We start from the raw sequence: 20,683 nt of genomic DNA, 5'->3' as shown, positions 1-20,683 counted from the left end.
GCTCCTCTGCTGCCTCATCTTTTAGGTTTTTCACTCAGTGATGAAGGATTTGCAGTTCTGGCCATGCAGTTAAAGCTTGAGGACGGTGAAATATGGAGTATGGATTCAGTAGAGGAGCATGTGTGGTATGACATTGGAATATTCTCAGATGTGTATTGGAGCTTTATAGGCATTTGCATTACAAGGTAATATCATTTTACAATACTTATATTGAATAGACCTACTGTTGGGTTTTAAAGTGGGCTTAAGACCAGAGAAAAATACACATAGGAACAGATTAAACACTGTAAATAAACCTTCTACACATTCAGAAGTCTGTAGTTATGTTAATGTGTCTTTCATTTTTGATTGGAACTAAATTTATAAAAATAGTGTTACTTTAGAGTGTTCATAACGTTATGAATGTTTCTGCAACCATGGGCAGTCCAAATTTTTGTGGAAAGTGAAATATCTTCACTGTGACAAGTCCTCATTCCAACAGAGTGTTGTGGAAAGACTTAACTTTGGCAGACAAATTAAAATATATTTGAATTTAACATGGATATGATTTTAAAGCCTAATTTGAAACACAGTAGTTATAAATGTGACTGCAAGGACATATGTTGAAGATGATATTATTTTGTTTTCAAATTTTGCTTTTCTGTTTTTTTTTTCAATTGAAAGTAGGTTTGTTTGACTTTGAAAACTATTTTTTTAGTTTTTTTTTAATGTAGGTCATATGATCATTGTTGCTGTAAATACATGCAGAAATGTGATACAAACATTTTTAGAGAAAATAATGTCATTGATGCCTCATCAACAACAGTATTCATTTAATAATATTTTGATTTAACTTTTAAACAGTGCAGTTACAATGAAAGAATATGTGATTGTGTAATTTAGTACCTTTGTTTAATGCATTGACTGAAATCTCAGGTGTTGGACATGAATAAAACTGCTGTTTTGACACAAAACAGGCTTCATAACTTTCATAAGCTCAGTGCATCTAGCCACCAGTTCATTAAGTGTTATGGCACTAATAAACTAATCTCTGTGCATTATGCTAAAAAATGTTAACATTTATACAAAAATTCACAGCCAGGACCTAAAAGCGCCTGTAGTTGCAGAATCACCCTTCAGCCTTTCATGATAATAGACAGAAATCTACATAAGCATTCATATAGACAGATTTCAGTTGGTGTCTACTGTTCGTAAAGGCTGCTGTGATTTTAATAAGGGCCAGTTTTTGACAGTTAACAACCTTTTGTCATAATTCATCTATAAATTCCTCATGTTGGTGAATAAAGGTTTAATGTAGGTGCTATTTCTTATTTCCAAGCCTTTAATTGTTGTTGAACTTCTAAGGCATCACTCCAAAGAACCCTTTTGGCATCTTTTCTTTTAAGACTGCAGTAAATCATAGATGACCACTTAAGAGTCATTGTATCTCTATTAGCTGTTGATCACAAGAATTTCAGTGGAACCCACTTGGGGTTGATTTTTTCTGATATTGTCAGTGTCAGATTAAACTGAAAAAAGACATTATTATAGCTTTTTTATTGATCTTTAGGGCATGGTTACTTATTAAAGTGTCATAGCACAGTTATAGGTCACCATTCTGTTAAATTCTAACCAAATTATTTTAAATATCAGCCATATGTCAACCAAATCTAAGGCATTTAACATAAATTATATGTCAACTTGGCATCAAAACTGACAGAAGCAGCCTTTATGACAGCTTCATGTCTGCTGCTATAAATTGCTTCTGTAGTATTATGAATAGTATGCTTTAGGCCAAAAATGTCCCAAAAATACTATTTAACTTTCTTATGCTACTTAGTTGGATTTAGTGACTGGGAGGTTCTAAGCAAAATCAATATGGATGCAAATTTTTAGTTAGTTGAGGCTCTGGGTTTCAGAGTGGTGCAACCTTCTACACTGCAAAAACGATACATTGGCAAGTGAAATAATATTATTTTTTCTCCTTTTGAGATTGCTGAGAATATATTAAAACTTGTTTCTGGATGGTGAAATTTTAAAAAATGAAATGATCTTGCTATGCTGACAGATAATTTGGCATATTTTAAGAAATACACTTGAAACAAGCAAAATCATCTGCCAATACAGCGAAATAACTCAGTACAGAGAGATGTAGAGGTAAATCAATGAGTAGAGCAGCAAGTAATGTTTAAGGGAATGTAAACATTTTAAAAGAAGTAATTAGTAACTTGAATGACTTACTTTTTAGAGTAACTACCACAACACTGGAGATACCTGTACTAACAATAACATTAGCATTATGCACAGTCTGCTAAACTACAGAGCACTCAAGTAAGCAAACCTTTTGCTTTTTCCTCTTTCCTTTTGCATTTTTCTGCTGCGCTTGGAGGACTTGATTTTCACTCTCAACACTCAAAAAGAATTCCTCTGCATAATTCAGATTATTGGTTAATTGCTTTTTTCATACCAGTTAGTCCTCACACACTTATGTCATCACGTAACAATCAGAACAGGTTATTTAATGTCAACACATACAGTTATCTAATTTGTATTTTAATGGAGTCCTTGGCTCATTGGGGCCTAGACAGCTGCCTACGTTTGCCTAGTTTATAACAGGATCACTATATTGCATGTAAACCTGTAAAAAATTGCAATCAAATTGCTTCTGTCATAAAACTCTTCAAAAAGTCTCACTTCAAATAGGTTGATGAAGTTAAAATGCAATCAAAATCTGGATTGAACATCATGAACTCTGTTAACATATCTTGTCTTACGCACCCTGTTAAACTGGGAAATTTAATTTCAGCTTTAATGAGAAATTCTCATCATGACCAGACAGAACACAAACAGATACCCTATAAACCAACGTTCAGTCCATAAAACTCTAATCATAAAGTATTTAGTTATGCAAGATTTATATCTGCATGTACAGTACCTTTGCTTTAAATTAAATGCCAGTGTCATCGAGGTTTAGCAAACAGAAGCAGGTTTCACAGCAGCCCAAAGATACACTGTGTTACACCTCATGTGGCATTTACTTTTATGACACTGAAAAGAAATATTCATTTGAGCATGTGGTCTTTTTTGTACGTCGCATCTTGTGTGGTCCGGTAGCACTTTATTAACCCCTTCAATGGCCAGGGCTCCAAGGCAGGCCAAAGGTTTTATTGCACACTTCTATAACCTAAGAAAAGCCCAGCCAGTTTGAATTGTAGTCAACATAATTACTGAATAATAAGCCTGAGGATGTAATAAGCTGGGATTTTAAGGGGTTGAAAGAAAATGTTGAATTGAATGTGAGGTCTTTGCATGTTTAGATTGTTTAAAAGGCATAAAGACTAGCTTAGTATATATAATGCAATATGGTTGTGAAACTACTTCTGTTTACATTCAGCTCTTCTGTTTACATTCAACTCCTTATTATAGCAGTGACATGCTCCCTGCTGTGCATGATGGGAAATATGGAGTGTCATTGCAGGAGCTTTTTCTTTGGCATAGTTGGAAGTTACGTAATGTGTGACTGACCATTTCTGAGATGAAGTGCTGATTTACTATAATTCTAGTTTGACATCATTTTCAAACTTGTGTCAGTAACAGAACACACTGTTCTGTCTACACCTGCCAGCCTCATTCATTTGGATTACTTGAAACTGACAAAATGAATAATTTCTCATATTTATTTCTGCACTAGAATGCCAAAATTAAAAAACTGGTTAAATACACTGTAAAAAAAAAGTGGTTTGTCAGTTCAGCCCTAGAAAAAAAGACTACATGTTTAACCGGTTTCATTCAACTCAAACACATTATTTGATTGAAACAAAGCAAAATGTTGCTTTAGATGAACAAAAAGAAAACAAAAATCCAGCGGGCAGTACTCTTAACCCTTAAACAGGCAGGAGTCAGTTAAAAAATAATGTAATGTTACTACTTATCTCATATGCATGTAAGTAAAACATTTCCATGTTTATTTTTTTTTTAATATATTGTGTATTTTGGATTTTATGAGTCGTACCTCCCAGTACATGCAGCCCTATTAAGGTGCAGAAAGAGTTAAAATGGCAAACATTTTTATGCTTTATTTGATAAGGAAAAGTGATACATTTTTTTGTCCAGGCCATTTACATCACACAAACTAGTTTTTAAATCAATGTTATCTTTTTTTTTTTTCAACATTTAGGCCTACCACTACCTTCAATTATTTGGTTACTCTTCACTTGGTAGAACTGGGTTGATAGACCTGAAGGTTGTAGTAGGCCTACACTTTGATAGAAATGATAAAATCAATATAAAACTAGGAAAACAAGAACTGTGATGCCCTGCAGGAAAATACTATTATAATATTAAAGCACTTTAATAGGAACACTTGTACACCTACTCATTCATGCAGCTCTCTAATCAGCCAAGCAGTGCAGTACATAAACTCTTTCACAAATGAGCCAGTAGCTACAGTTAATGTTCACATCGACCATCAGAATGGGGGAAAAAGTGATCTCTGTGATTTTGACCATGGTACGATTGTTGGTTTAAGTATTTCTATAACTGCTCATCTCCTGTGGTTTTCTGAACTTTGAAGTGGATGGGCTACAACAGTAGAAGCCCATGTCAGGTTCTTCTTTTGTCAGTCAAGAACAGAAAGCTGAGGCTCACCAAAACTGGACAGGTAAAAAATGTAGCCTGGTATGATGAATCTAGATTTCTGCTGAGGCTCACAGACGGTTGGGTCAGAATTTGGTGCTAGCAGCATGAATCCATAGATCCAACCTCTCTTGCGTCAATAGTCCAGGCTGGTGGAGGTGGTGTAATGGTGTGGGGAATGTTTTCTTGGCACACTTTGGGCCTGTTAATTCCAATCAATCATTGCTTGAATGTTACAGCCTGTTTGAGTATTGTTGCTGACCACGTGCATCCCTTCATGGCCACAATTCACGCATCTTCTAATGGTTACTTCCAGCATGATAATGCAGCATCTCACAAAGCAAAAAAACTGGCTTCACAAACATGACAATGAGTACAGTGTTCTTCAGTGACCTTCCCAGTCACTGGATCTGAATCCAAAAGAACATCTTTGGGATGCAGTAGAACAGGAGATTCGCATCATGAAAGTGCACCTGAAAAATCTGCAGGAATTGCTTGATGCAATCACGTGAACATGGACCAGAATCTCAAAGAAATGTTTCCAACATCTTATGGAATCCATGCCACAAAGAATTGAAGTTGTTCTGAGAGCAAAGAGAGTCCCTACCCATTTATAGTGTTCCTAATAAAGTGAGTGTTTATTGAAAATAACTATGATTATTATATAAAATTCCTTCTCACCTGGTCAGTACGTCCTGCACCAGTGACGGCCATGATCATTTCTGAGCAGGCTGATTAAACGATGCCATATAACTTGAACCAAGTCATGTGACCTGCATACTAAGAACAGACAAGACTTTTGATAAATGTGAACTTAATTGGGTGAAAACCTTCAAACATGCCACCTACACCCCATCTCCCAATTAGGAGATTTTGGATCTCCTGCTAGGGAAAAGAAATCAAATAAAATGTCAGTTAATGATTCAGGAGTTCTACAGTGTAAATATTAGGCCTATGCTATCAAATTGAAGCACTGTGGACTGAATTAACTTTACATAAAACATTTCATGTAGCTAGATCATAGAGGGTACTCAATGATGTCGCCCCTACTATAAGATACTCAAGAGTCTAATGGTAAGAAAGCTAGCCAGACAGCAAAGTATTAGGTAACATATAAGAGAAAATCTTTAGCTGGGTGACCGGCTAAGCTACTGCAGCATTAGCACAACTTTATACTCAGCACTGGATTCAGATAGAATCTAGCCTACATTATTACATGCATGTACACAGCTGTAAAAAGTAATTAGTTAACATGACAAACGATTATAACTGACTAATTTTCATTAACATCTTACTATTCTCACTTTTTTAGTGCATATTACAATGGCATTTTCCTTTCCACTGTGTCACTAAAATTCATCTCATCTGCATTGTGCTATAAATATTTTAGCAAAATACCCCATTAATACCCACCCTAACTCGCCCTCTAACCCAGCACAGAATAACAATTAACACATACACACACTTCAACCAAAGAACAACAACATACAGCATGAATCAACAACATACACAGTTCCTTTTCACTGGGATGTGCATGTCCCAAGAGCCTCTCCAAAAGGCATTTTGCATAGCAAAGCTTCTATACCCATGGTACACAGTGCGCCCCATGGCAGCCACCATAATAATGGAGATCTGACGGTGCAACTTCAAAAAGTGGAGGGGATATGCCCCCAATCCCCCTGGCGTTAACACACACTTGTAATTGACTAGTACACTGGCTCCACTTCTGAGCTGTATTTCATCCTGCATGTAAACATAATCATTAAAGTAGCTTTTCCTCATTTGAGAAGCATTGCTAAAGTTTGACTGTTTCTTTCTCAGAGCGACGCAGAGAAACTTCATGCATTTGTTATGAGCAGAGTTTATTACTGTAATGCTCTTTTTATCAAGCTTCCTAAGACACAATCCATCCTCAAGAACTCTACAACACATGTACTAAATGCAGCAGCTTGGATTCTAACCATTGAACCTAAAACAGAGAGCTCATACCACCCCCATTTTGAAAATAACTGAAAAATTTGAAAAGATTTTAAAGTTCTGCTACTAGTTTTTAAAGCTAGACCTAGCACCTGTATCCATTCTCCAGCTTTAGATGCATTGTGATGTTCTCCTTGTTACACAGTTTGAGGTTTAACATTAACAGAAACAAAAAAAGGTGCCACAATGGGTGCTTTTCACAGTGCCATAGAAGAACTAGTTTTGGTTCCCTGTGGAACCATGTCTGAAAAGAGAGTGACTAACCTTTTAAAGACTTCACATAATGTAAAGGTACTTCACCAATTGAAGGGTTCTTCCTGGAACCTTTGTATTATGTGGAGGTTCTTTAAATTGTAAAAAAGCTTCTTCATACTCACACATCTCCTTTTCAAAAATGGTTCTCTAAACAACCATCCACTGAAAGGTTCTTAACCCCTTAAAACCCTGGGCTTATTACACTCTAAGGATTATTATTCAGTAACTACAGGGACTTCAATGCAAACTAGTTGAGATATTCTTAGGTTATAGAAGTATGTAATAAAACATTGGGCCCTGGCCATTTGAAGGGATAAGGAACCAAAAGAGGTTCTTTTGTGGCTCAAAGAACCCTTTCTGGCGCCTTCATTTTTAAGAGTGTTGAATAAAGAGTTATATGTATGTGTATATTTAGTAAGGTTTCGAAAAGACCAGTAATTTATCATATCAAATAAGTCATTTCATCCAAGATATGCGTTGAAAAGGTGTATAGGATCCTGGTCACATGGATGTTAAAGCCACACAAAAATATTGTTTTGACATCTTTTCTTTTTTCAGATGCTATAACGTTGAGCTTACGAAGAGATTCCTTTGTGAAGACTCAATATTGATTTGAACATTTTTCATAAAGCAGCCAAAGCACATTTTCAATCATTCAATCAATAGTTCACTTATGAAATGCTTTGAAACCAAGTCACACATAAAACAATGAAGTCATTTTTTGACAGTGATTGGTAGTGGCTTCAGTGTCTGAACGTATCATTATTGATTTAGAAACAATGTTCATGAGTTTCCAGGAGATAAAAACAGTGAGATGTGTGTATCCTCATAGATCCCCCCACTCCTTCCCGCTCTTAGATGGTAGCTGTTTTCTTTCTGAAGTTAAGAACAGTACAAATCCTAATGGGCTTGTCTGTCTTTTCCAAAGAACCCAGTGGGATCACTACATTCCAAAGGGACTGTGTGCCAAGATCCCAGTCTGAAAGTGTGCTGAACCACTCTTAAACTTATTGTCTCCACTGAAAATCACTTAAATCCCTGAAGCTCTTTTCTTTTACTGTTGAAAGCGTGATTCATCTCGTGATCATGTCCAAGTAGGCCCGGTGACCACACAAATCTTTCCAGTTTATGTGAGCAAAATTGTAATAACTAAAAGACAGAAGGCCTTCCAAGTAGATGCTCCAAGCAAAACATGGCTAAAAACCCCCCACTTACTACACGTAGCCAGTGGATGGCTACGTGAAGTAAGACGGCTTACGCCAACGGAGTGCAGGCTTCTCAATGCTGCAAGTGTCATGTGAACTGCTTCTTCCATCTGAACTCATGGGAAAGTCGAATTCCACAAAAAAGTCCGCTGCTGCTCTGGGTGGAAGTTGCCCTTTTGTGCTGATAAAGAAGCAGCTCGCTCTCTCCAAACCATGACCTTAACAATTACAAGAGAAACCACACGACTCGTCTCAGATGAGTATTAAAGGGCACCTTTTCCCAGCACCCCCTTTTGTCAGTTCTGAAGGCTGGGGCAGGCCCTGGCTCTGCTTCCAGCCCAGAGTGTCCCTCCGCTCCCCCGGGCCAAGATCTTCTTTCTGATCTTGATCACTGAGCTGGAACGGATGTCTGCTATTTCAGCACTAAACTCTCCCATAATAGAAAGCAGCTCTGCTTATAATTTCATCCCTGCCACCGTGCACACAAACAAAACCAACATCTGTTCAAGATACTGCTGACAAATTGGCAGATAGCGGTCCATGCTTTTAGCTGATACCGTGAATTGAAGTGTAATCAGCAGCACCGTGGGTGTTCTGAGTTCGAGTTATAAATACCCTCCCAAAGCCTACTTGATTCCTCAAAAGAACATCAGTGACATTTTTGTTATTTAATAGGTCTTCCATCATGAAATTTACCACAATCCTGTATCTACTCAAACGGAAAAGGCTAAAAAATGAACAACTAGGGAGCCAAACTCAACAGCAAACAAAGCCTAAAAAGGATCCATTTTAGGCTAAACATCCATTTCAACACTGCATAGCTTCCGGTTTAGTGGTCCATGCTCTAGTAAATTACTGAATGCAGACCCACTCATCTAAATAAACAAGCAGCATGCCAAGGATGTGTGGGCAATTGTCCTGGTAATGAATTGTATTCTCTAAAGCAGGGGTGAGTGCCAGATTCCTGCACAGTTTTGTGATGTTCCTACTCAAGCATATCTGGTTCAATTTATCAGCTAATTAGCTGGTGTAGTAAAACAGGGAAATCACTAAAGTGTGCTGGATTCCAGCCCTCAGTTCCCCACTCCTGCTTTAAAGTATAGTATAATAGGATTTTGTGGCAGTTTTTGATGTATTAATCCAATATTTGGAGCATCAAAATAAAAAATGTTATTCCCAGCTAACAGAGAACATTCCCACAACTTTGGCTAACATTAACTACATAGGTTCTTAGGTTCTAACTATGTTTTAAAGAAAATGTTTTAATCTAATGTTCAAATAATGTTTTAAGGATGTTTGTTATTTCAAATAATGTTCCACTGAAGTTAAATGTTAACTATGACATAATGTTTTAACTGCAACATTTAGAGGACATTTTGAGGTTGTTGACATGTTGATCATGTGACATTATGATGTTTTTAAAGAACGTTATGAACGTTATCGTGTTAAACTACCTTTCAGAAGAACATAATGGGAACAAAAAAAAAACCCTAATGAAAACATTAATAGAACATGTGCGTAATAATCTCAGAAGATTTCTAAAACAAAGAATTTTTAGCTGTGTTTGATACTGTGCCTTTTTCATTAATATCACAGCTAGCTTCAGTTTTGCAGGCAAGATAACTCTTCATATCTGTGTTAACTCATATAACTCATATGCTACTGGTGCAGATGGAATAACCAGGTGTTTACCTCCTACTGTGTTTTAACATAACTAGCATCATTAATGTTGTGTTAGAATGTCTATCTACAGTGGTGTGAAAAAGTGTTTGCCCCCTTCCTGATTTCTCATTCTTTTGCATGTTTGTCACACTTAAATATTTCAGGTCACCAAACAAATTTAAATATTAGACAAAGATAACACAAGTAAACACAAAATGCAGTTTATAAACAAAGATCTTTATTATTAAGGGAAAAAGATATCCAAACCTACAGGGCCCTGTGTGAAAAAGTGATTGCCCCCTCCATTAAAACATAAATTAACTGTGGTTTATCACATCTTTGGAAAGCTGAGTTCAATTTCACCCAGGCCTGATTACTGCCACACCTGTTCTCATTCAAGAAATCACTTAAATAGGACCTGCCTGACAAAGTGAAGTAGACCAAAAGATCCTCAAAAGCTAGACATCATGCTATGATCCAAAGAAATTCAGGAACAAATGAGAAACAGTAAATGAGATCTATCAGCCTGGAAAAGGTTATAAAGCCATTTCTAAAGCTTTGGGACTCCAGCGACACACAGTGAGAGCCATTATCCACAAATGGCGAAACATGGAACAGTGGTGAACCTTCCCAGGAGTGGCCAGCCGACCAAAATTACCCCAAGAGCGCAGCGACGACTCATCCAAGAGGTCACAAAAGACCCCACAACAACATCCAAAGAACTGCAGGCCTCACTTGCCTCAGTTAAGGTCAGTGTTCATGACTCCACCATAAGAAAGAGACTGGGCAAAAATGGCCTGCATGGCAGAGTTCCAAGACGAAAACCACTGCTGAGCAAAAAGAACATAAAGGCTCGTCTCAGTTTTGCCAGAAAACATCTTGATGATCCCCAAGACTTTTGGGAGAATACTCCGTGGACTGACAAAACAAAAGTTTAACTTTTTGGAAGGTGTATGTCCCATTACATCTGGCGTAGAAGTAACACAGCATTTCAGAAAAGGAACATCATACCAACAGTAAAATATGGTGGTGGTAGTGTGATGGTCTGGGGCTGTTTTGCTGCTTCAGGGCCTGGAAGACTTGCTGTGGTAAATGGAACCATGAATTCTACCTGTCTACCAAAGAATCCTGAAGGAGAATGTCCGGCCATCTGTTTGTGACCTCAAGCTGAAACGCACTTCGGTTCTGCAGCAGGACAATGATCCAAAACACACCAGCAAGTCCACCTCTGAATGGCTTAAGAAAAACAAAATTAAGACTTTGGAGTGGCCTAGTCAAAGTCCTGACCTGAATCTGATTAAGATGCTGTGGTATGACCTTAAAAAGGTGGTTCAGGCTTGGAAACCCTCCAATGTGGCTGAATTACAACAATTCTGCAAAGATGAGTGGGTCAAAATTCCTCCACAGTGCTGTAAAAGACTGCTGCTAAGGGTGGCCCAACCAGTTATTACGTTTAGGGGGCAATCACTTTTTCACACAGGGCCCTGTAGGTTTGGATTTCATTTTCCCTTAATAATAAAGATCTTTGTTTATAAACTGCATTTTGTGTTTACTTGTGTTATCTTTGTCTAATATTTGAATTTGTTTGGTGATCTGAAATATTTAAGTGTGACAAACATGCAAAAGAATAAGAAATCAGGAAGGGAGCAAACACTTTTTCACACCACTGTATCTATCTATCTATCTATCTATCTATCTATCTATCTATCTATCTATGGTTCTTCAATATACTTGACTGCTCTGTTTACACTAAAACAGAAAACAAAATAATGAATGTTAGCCATTGCTGTTGGACTTTATGCATTCTGTCCTAGAAGCACTTCAAGTCTATCGAGGGCTGCATCAAGAATTTCCTCACTGTGTAAAATGAAAGGGTATCAAGAAAGGAGAAAATGAATAATCTAGCTACATAGATTATGAGAACAGCAGGTTAACAAAGAGGAATAAATGATGGCACAAGCAGATGTTTAAACAGCTGTTGGCTTTAGCTGGCTAGTTAAGTTTTTGTCATGGCTCAACTGACGAATGAAAAACTATCAACTTTGCATAAAGCTTCTTTTTGTCTTGTCCACATCCTGAGAAATCAATAGTGAAATGATGCCATTTGGCCTGATCACATGACACATTATCAGCATTTTGATATTGTTTAAAACAATTTATTTTGGCAGTGTGTTTTTTTGCAAGTAGAAACACTATATACCAATAGAGTAAATACAAATAACCATAAATATGGTACAACAGAGTCTTTCAAGGACTCTTTCAATTCCATCAGCAGCAGCATCTGATGTAATATAATGAAGGACTGATAAGCTGAAGCAGGTACTGTAAATACTGAACTTCCTCCTACCACACTCACACACATTAAATCAAAATTGTTTATTTGCATTCATTCTAAAGTTTTCTGAACAAACAAATTCTTACTGCTCAGATAAATGGCTTTATATCTCTTTTTCTCAGATGTCTAAGACTTTTGCACAATATATCTGGTGCCATACATCTTGTTAGACATTACATATGATTTTTTTGTATTATATATAATTTTGTATGTTGATAGACTGGTACAGTGTGACCTCCCAGCACTTGGCTATAACTTGTTATTGTGGTCATGTCTAGCCTTGAGTGAAAGGCCCAAAATAGACTTGTCAGGGCACAAGTGTGTGTTTGTGATCAGCCACTCTAGCACACCCTTTTATCCAATTAAAATGCTTCTTCTTTACCCTTCCAAATTTCATTCACCCCGCTCTCTCTATCTACTTTCCTTCTCTGTGTCCCACCTGGCCACGCTCAGCTGCCTTTTGCTGCAGTTTGAGGTTTATCATTAAACCACTGGCGGCGATTACCTTAATCCTCCGTGAGCTAGAGACTGTGTTTCGGAATGAATGCAAATGAACCGTTGGATGTTAAAGCTTGGAGCTTGAGGGCTCTTCCTCCTCCAGTTCCTCTACACTGCAGGTGTATATATATATATATATATATATATATATATATATATATATACCACCCAGCTGAATTTGCTCATTATGCACACTAAATGAGAGCTGGCGGGCTGGGTTCACTGAGTTGTTGTTGTGCCTGCACTATAATGTATGCAGAAATTCAGGCTAATGACCTGTGTGGGTGAACATGACCTCACTCTGTGTGCTCCATGCAGGGATAACAGTAGAGACTTCACACGACTGTTTTAGTATTTATTGTTTATGGCAGGAGTTCTTGATCTTTGTCCAATAGAAAATAGCCTCATGGGTGAAATGAACTAAGCGGCTGTGGGGGTGACTGAAACATATGCCTTTGAGAACGAGTTTAATTTAACTAAACAAACAACGTGATGTTTTATTTTTATGGTATGCATGCAGATGCGTGTTCTGCGGCATCACTATAAATTTTATGTTTCCCCCCATAGATTTGCTGGAAGAAAATTTTCTTTCTTTCTCTGTCTCTCTCTCTCTCTCAGCTCATTTGAAGATAGCTTTATTTTCATGACAGTATCAAATAAAATATTGACAAAGTGTAATAACGCCTGTAACAGCATCAACAATGACAATAATATCATCAACAACAACAATAATCACAACATCTATAGTTATGATAATTTCATAATGCTCTCTCTGCCTCTCTCTCTCTCTCTCTCTCGCTCTCTCGCTCTCTCTCCATTCAGCTCATTTGAAGATAGCTTTATTAGCAGGACCGTAGCAAATAAAATATTGACAAAGTGTAATAACGCCCATAATAACAACAATGACAGTAATATCATCAACAACAAGAATAATCACAATATCTATAGTTATGATAATTTCATAATTTCTCTCTCACTCTCTCTCTTTCTGTCTCTCTCTCCCTCTCTCTGTGCTCAGTACTGAGTTCAGAGTTAAGTAACTGGATGAACTGTGGCCTCCTTTTTACAGTTGACACAGCAGTTTTGAACGGAGATATGAAATTTCTCTAAGAGCTGGGATCGCAAACATCAACATCTCCTTTCACTTGTACATGCTAGTGTCGTGCGTGTCTGTGTGTGCGTCTTTGTATGCGCTTATGAAAGAGAGAGTGCATGTGTGCATAGCTGTGACAGTGGGCAGAGTGCCCTTAGAATCTCTCACCATTCCAGCCCCTCATGGTGAACGTGTGGAATGCTTCAGTTTAGTCTTTAATAATCACCTTCACTTCAGGACAGTGTACTTTCGACCCAGAGCACACATACAGGCAATGTTTTCGTATTCATGTTCATTAGTCACACGCAAGTCCTTATTTGTGAGTTCAAAGGGTCTGTTTTACAGAACTGAGGTTTACTAAAGAACAGGCAAAAAAAAGAAAACCAAGGATGTTAAAGTGCTTCAGTGCATGTGTGAGATGAATACATATACTGCTCTAATTTAGGTCAGAAGAAAAGTAACTTATCCTCTTTAATGCTCAGGATGTGGTCTAGCTTCCATTCCATACTTTTAGTAGTCAGTTTGCTTGCTTTCCTTGTAATTACTGAATAATAAATCTAATGATATAACAACTCTTTGAATTTAAGGGAATAAGTAAAAAAAGAGCATACAAGATAATATAATCAGTTAAGATACATGCTTAAAAATAAAAGCTCTTACAGTTCTTGGCTTGGATGTGTGATTCTACCTGTGCAAAAAATAAACGTACTTAAGTACATCAGTAGTATGTTTGAAGTACATAAAGGATACAAAAAATTGATTTTTCTTTCATTTAATGTATTTTAAGGACATGCCCCTAAAATACACTTTTCTGCATTTTTGAAAAAAAAATATATATTATACTTAAGCATGCCATAAGAAATATACTTAAATAAAAGCATTTCTTAACAAACTGAAGCGTGCTAAAACAAAAATGTGTTTGTCATCAACTTTGGTGTATTATTTAAACGCATATTTCAAAACAATGACTTTTAAAGCATGCTTTGGTACATTTATGTTGCATTTAAGTTGCAATATAGTTCATTGTGTGGGTTTAGTTTGCAGCCTCTCTAATATAAGACAGGTGTGGACAGGTTGTGATACCTGCTTTCTAACTTTATTTTCCAGGATGATATTTCTGCATTCAACAGGCTTTATTTGTGAGGTATTTCTTCTTCTGAAATGAAGATGGACAGAACTTTCTGTCTAAGCACGTCCACCCACAGCTTATCATAAACAGAGGCACTGAGTGGAGGAGATAAAAGACGCTGGAAAGGAACCCCACTGCATTTACTGATGTTTTTTGGCTGCAGTATTTCTTATCTTATTATATCTTTCTCTGCTCCGTAGTCCTATTACACAGAGTGCAGTCATGCTGTGTATGGAGTGCCACCCCAACCCATGTTTTCACTTCTCTCTTTCCTCCTGCTCTGCCAGGGCCAAAGATAAGGGCTATACCGACGAGCGTTACCACTATTGCACCTTGATTTCAAGGCAAGCTTCCTGCCAACTGTGTGTTATTCTAACCTCAGTGGAGCACCTAAAGTAAACTTTGAGAAAGGTCAAGAGTCAAATGTTAACGGAGATGACCCAGTGCAACACTTAAAGTAGCCATGAACCTTTGTTACACTATATGAATCACATATAGAAGTGGATATCTGAAAAGATCATATTGTACAAACAGTATATTTGGATCATTTTACCGATTATTTTGGTTCAAGGTCAAAGTTCAAGCACATTTCAGACTTTTAATTGAACTGGACTTTAGACTAATCTAATTTAATCACTTCTGTGCCTTTTGGTTAAGATCAAGTGTAGTATCTGTTCCTATCAGTTTAATATCTGATACGTCCTCTGTATGAGGACTACATATTAAACTGATTTTTAGAACAGTGAGATGGAAGAGGAGCTTGCTCCGTCCACTCCACGCATCAACCTGGTATTGCAGTACCTCCAGGAACGGTGCACCTAATTTTTTCTAGAGGGCAATTGTGGGCTGGAGGTTGGGGAACCAGCCTTGTGATTGGAAGGTTGCTGGTTCGATCCCCTGAGCTGACAGGACATGTCTGAAGTGCCCTTGAGCAAGGCACCTAACCCTCCACTGCTCCCCGGGTGCTGTGGTTAGGGCTGCCCACCGCTCTGGGCATGTGTGCTCACTGCCCCTAGTGTGTGTGCCTTCATGAGTGTGTATGTGGGTATTTTACTGCACAGATGGGTTAAATGCGGAGGTGAATTTGCCCGTTGCGGGATTAATAAAGTGTAAGTTAACTATATTTACCTTAACATTCCATTTTGTTACTACCAAAACAATCATAACAGTGAAAAAACTGTTTCAGTAGTGACAATTTTAGCTAATTTTAAGCAGAGCTCAAAAACACTAGCCAGTACATGACTAGCAAACACAGCTTTGAACAGTTGTACACACATAAAATCATAATATTTGTCATTAAAACACAAAATGTTTACTTAATGCAGAAAATATATGTTTCAGTAGTGACAGTTCTTAATGTTACACACTGTTTTTCAGACTTTGGGATCTAACTGCTCACCATGTGGCCATGAGGGACAGGGGTGCTGTCTCACTTTCTGTGGGGTGTGGCCAAAATAAGGCTCCACCCATGAACTAACACTCTTTGTTTTGGTAGTGACATGAAAACATGAGATAGCATTTTTACAAGTATTTTTATTTAAAAATTCCACTCATGATAAATCTAAATCTTTCAACCTTGCTTTTAAAGAGATCAGTGGCTGAAGTGTAGCTGCAGGCATGCACTCTCAGCCAGATGCACTCTCAGCCCCTGTGACGTCACATGTGCATGCAAGCGGCCCAATGGGATGTCAACTTTTGGCTGCTTCATCACTTGATCCATTTTCCGTACACAACACAGCTAGAGAATTCCATTAAATGCGCTTCCCTGTTGAAAAACAGGTGTTGGTGTCCAATATTCACTTGTCTTCTTGATAGGTTGATATCACAGTGTTAAGGGTTCTAATGGTTTAACAGGTGTTCTGAAACTGATTATAAATGCCTATAAATAGCGTGCATGATTTTTTTTTGCTAATAAACCAGACAGAAGGTCTTATCATCGTGGTAGGTTTTATTTTGTAAATTATCATATTTAATTCCATCATTATCAGTGCAACAAATCTAAAATCCATTCAGTGTAATTCCCAACAGAAAGTACCTTATAAATGTTTTTTGTATATGTTTTGCTTGCTATTACTACTACTATTGCCTAGTTTAACATCGGGAGGTTTTATAAATGGGCCTAGCACCAGACACTATTATGGTCAAACAATGACAAAAACATAACTTTTATTTCAGCGGGCTTGTTTACTTTTAGTTCAGTTCCAGACTCATCTTTAGCTTTTTCACTTCTGTGTACAATTCTCTATAGGTCACTAACAATTGTGTTGGTTTTTAACACATTCCTGCACCAGCTCAGCCTAGTATATCATCAAAATCTTATCATATGTTGCTCTTTTCAAGAAAATTGCATTGTTCTGGCAGGGAAGACTAATCCTCCACAAAGCCTAAATAATAATAAAGTTTAATCTGGTCTCGTTTGTCTGTAAATGTCCTTTGAATCCAAAACCACCTAATGTCAACATGTAAATCACTAGTGTTTAACACTGACCAGTGTTAGCTGAGATGAAGCTGAGATGATTTGTACAATTTGTACAATTTTCTTGTACAAGCTTGAGGTCACTATGTCCATGCCAAACATAAGCAAAAAAGGGTAGAAAGCCTTGCAGCGATGGGCTGAGGAGCAGTGGGACACTGTTCTCTGGAGTGATTAAGCTCTATCCAATAGCTTTGTGATGAGTTGGAGTGGAGTCTGTGATCCAGAAATGATTATTTAACGTCAGAATAAACCACAAATTCTCACAGCAATGTTCCAACATCTAGTGTAAAGTGTTTTTTTTTCACTAAAGGGCATAAACAGCTCCTTTACTGCAGCTATCCAGCTATTCTAAAATTTCTCCAATTAAAAAAAGGCAGTATGTATTTGTATAGCAGGTGAAATGGCCAAAGCACACAGTCTCTGCTGCTCACAAAGAGGATGCCTGTGGGGGTTTAACTGTGGCACATAAAAATACCACCTTATCAGTGTTGTCAAGGTGACATTTCACAGAGCCTCAATAGAACCCTTGATAGATGGCTTTGACCCTCCTCACAGTTCATAAGAATGCCACTCAGAATCCTTGACCAGTGCATACACGTCATCTTCCAAGACCATGAAACAATGTGCTTAATGACTTGACTGTAGAAAAAAGTCTGGATTGTTAGATCATCTAAACAGTTGCAAACAATATCTCTAAGGATCATAAACTGTAAGAAGCTTTGTTTAAATTGTAAAGCAGTGTTTTTCATTTGCATTGCATCAAAAAGTGAGTACACAACTCCAATATGGTCACAGTGTTTCTATAAAGGAATCAGTAAGCAGGAAATATTACTGTAGACTTTATTATCAAAACAAATGGCAATGCAGCCTTTAATAAACAGAGTTGAATGTTGTCATTGTAGTTATTCCTAGGCATACTGTCAATACTACTGCTAATAATAATTGAGCACTTTTCATGCCTATGGCAGCTTAAAATCTTTTACAGATCGGTGATAAAGCTTAAAAAAACAGTATTAATTTAAAAATTATATAAGAAAAGAGATGTAGAGTTTTAATTAAATGCTGAGTTAAAGAGATACAATTTTAAATGTTTAAAAGTGTGCACTGAGCTTGACTGTCTAATAGAAGGTGGGACTGAGTTCCCCAGTTTAGAAGTGTAATACCTAAAAGAAGCCTCTTCATGTTTTCTGTATTTTACTGAAAGTATCTATAGAAGGTCAGTATCAGTATCTGTCCACGCTTACACATTTCTTTCACAAAAATGAACAGATAAATGAAACTACTGAAAAGTTCTTTAGGTAACCAAAAGTGGTTCTTCTATGTATTAGTATTTTCTAGGGAAAATACTAAAATGTCCTGGGCAAGAGGGGGTCCAGGCTTAGGAAACACTGTTCTGCAGCTCTGTGGCATTGCTGCTTTTTGGCAGTTTTGTTTTAAAGAGTGTGGGGTATCTCCAGAAATCATAGTTGTAGTTCACAGCAGAGTTCAGAATACAGGCAGAGAGTTACTGTAGGTCTGTCCTTTAAAAAACAAACAAAAAAACAGGCAGAAACAAGCAGGAACATGTTAAAACTGGAAAAATACCAGAACAAACCAGAAACCCAGGAATTTGGATGAGGGAACTCGGCTTATAACATGCACACAAGACTTCACAAAGACAAACAAACTCAAACCACAGGCTATTTACACAAACAGACATAACAAGACACAGATGAATGCAATGATTAGTGGGTGGAGCCAGAAAGTCGCAAAACTGTACAAACTCTGAAAATCTGTAACTTTTTTCTAATGCCTGTATTAGAGAAAAAGAGCTCAAGCTGTTATCTGTGCCTTTTTCCACTACACAAACAATAAAGAGGCGCAGTGTCCTTCAGGTGAAGTTAAGAGAGGAGGAAAAGGATCAGCCTTTGTAACCGGCACAAGGTTCGTTTTCTAGAATTAGTCAGATTGTTCTCATTAGGGATAGCAGGTTCTGAAGATTCAGACATTCAGTGTTCTGACATGCTGTCAGTCTCATCTCAGATTTATCACCAGATTACAGTAAGGATTGTCTGTAACGACACAGATTGGTAACCAGCAGAGACATTGTTGCGGATTTTAATAAAGGCCATCTCATGAGTTTAGGATTAATTTCAGAAAAAGGTTAATTGCTACGTTTTTATGGGTCATGGGCCCACATCTGCGCACCAGAATTGCTGAGATCATCCGCACTATCTGTAGTGACATCCAAAACTGGAGAAGGACAATAATCCGGTAATGTATATTTAATAATGAATCTTAATAAAAGAATATTGCACCATTTTTCATGTGGATTGAACGTCATTGCTATTACGCATAATATCATTACTTTTGAGTCAGTGCTCTCTCTCTCTCTCTCTCTCTCTCTCTCTCTCTCTCTCGCTCTCTCTCTCTCTCTCTCTCTCTCTCTCTCTCTCTCTCTCTGATGGCTTGTGCAGTTATACCTGGTTTAGCTGGTTGCTAAGGGCTGTTTCTGTACCCTGACATCTGTCCTAACTTAATTGCCTGGATTTTTATGCAGTGCTGTAAAAATGATAAATATTGATCTGTGTGTTACACTGCAGACTTGCAGGTTTCACAAGTCTATGTGTGTGATATTGTGGCCATAAGAAAAGTCAACAAGATCACCCCTTAAAAAGGGGTTAAGTGAGAATGTTCAAAAGATCTTATGACACTGACATTTTAATATAACATATTTAATGTAAAATGCAATTTCACCATGCTGGAAAGTTGTCATAATGTTAAATGGGTTTATATTGTAGACTGCATTTACATTGTATCACATGACATCAAAAGCCAAACTTAGACTGCCCCAGTTTTCTGATTATATAAATGTACATTTTTAAAGGGTCAGATTTTCATGGTTTATTTTACTATTTTTATTTCTGGAAGTCTTTGGAAAATGGAATGAGTGGATTTCCCAATGTATATCTTTCATAGACAATGAATTCCAGGTAACACTTTGATGAACAAGAACTGTTGTGAGAAAAGTGAGGCAGCTGAATATGGGGAGGTGACTGAAGTTAATTGAGAGATAATTAACAGGACTAACACACTGTGCTAGTAAGTTATGACGTTACTTCTTTATATAAGTAAACATTCTTATTAGTTCATTAACAATGTAATAAGTAACAGTTAGACCATAGATAATGAGTAAGTTATCCATAGGTAATCCACAGCACACCGGAAGTGAGCCACAGCCCAACAGAAATGTTTCTGGAAGATTCTAGCTATGTCTGAAACTGTGCCCTTTTCGCTATATAGTTCACTATTTTGGGACTCCAACATTTTTTTGTGGTGTCTGAAAACATAGTGCAGAAGATGTGCACTCAAATAATCCTACACAATTAGTAATAAGTGTATAATAAGTGTGGACCGATAGACTGGTGGTGTGATGTTTATAGTGTTTTTGCGACGGAAT

At 37.3% G+C, this 20,683-nt stretch overlaps 1 non-coding gene across 1 annotated transcript; it reads left to right on the top strand.

Moving 5' to 3' along the window:
- Positions 1–15,400: 15,400 nt before the first annotated feature.
- Positions 15,401–15,591, top strand: LOC118812842. The gene has a single exon (XR_005007584.1). It is a non-coding gene; the product is annotated as a U2 spliceosomal RNA (small nuclear RNA).
- The last annotated feature ends 5,092 nt before the right edge of the window (positions 15,592–20,683 follow it).

The sequence above is a fragment of the Colossoma macropomum genome, unplaced genomic scaffold, assembly GCF_904425465.1.
Source record: "Colossoma macropomum unplaced genomic scaffold, Colossoma_macropomum, whole genome shotgun sequence".
NCBI classification, from domain to species: domain Eukaryota; kingdom Metazoa; phylum Chordata; class Actinopteri; order Characiformes; family Serrasalmidae; genus Colossoma; species Colossoma macropomum.
Note: the sequence above shows the minus strand (reverse complement) of the source record. Positions and strands in the feature narration are given on the sequence as shown.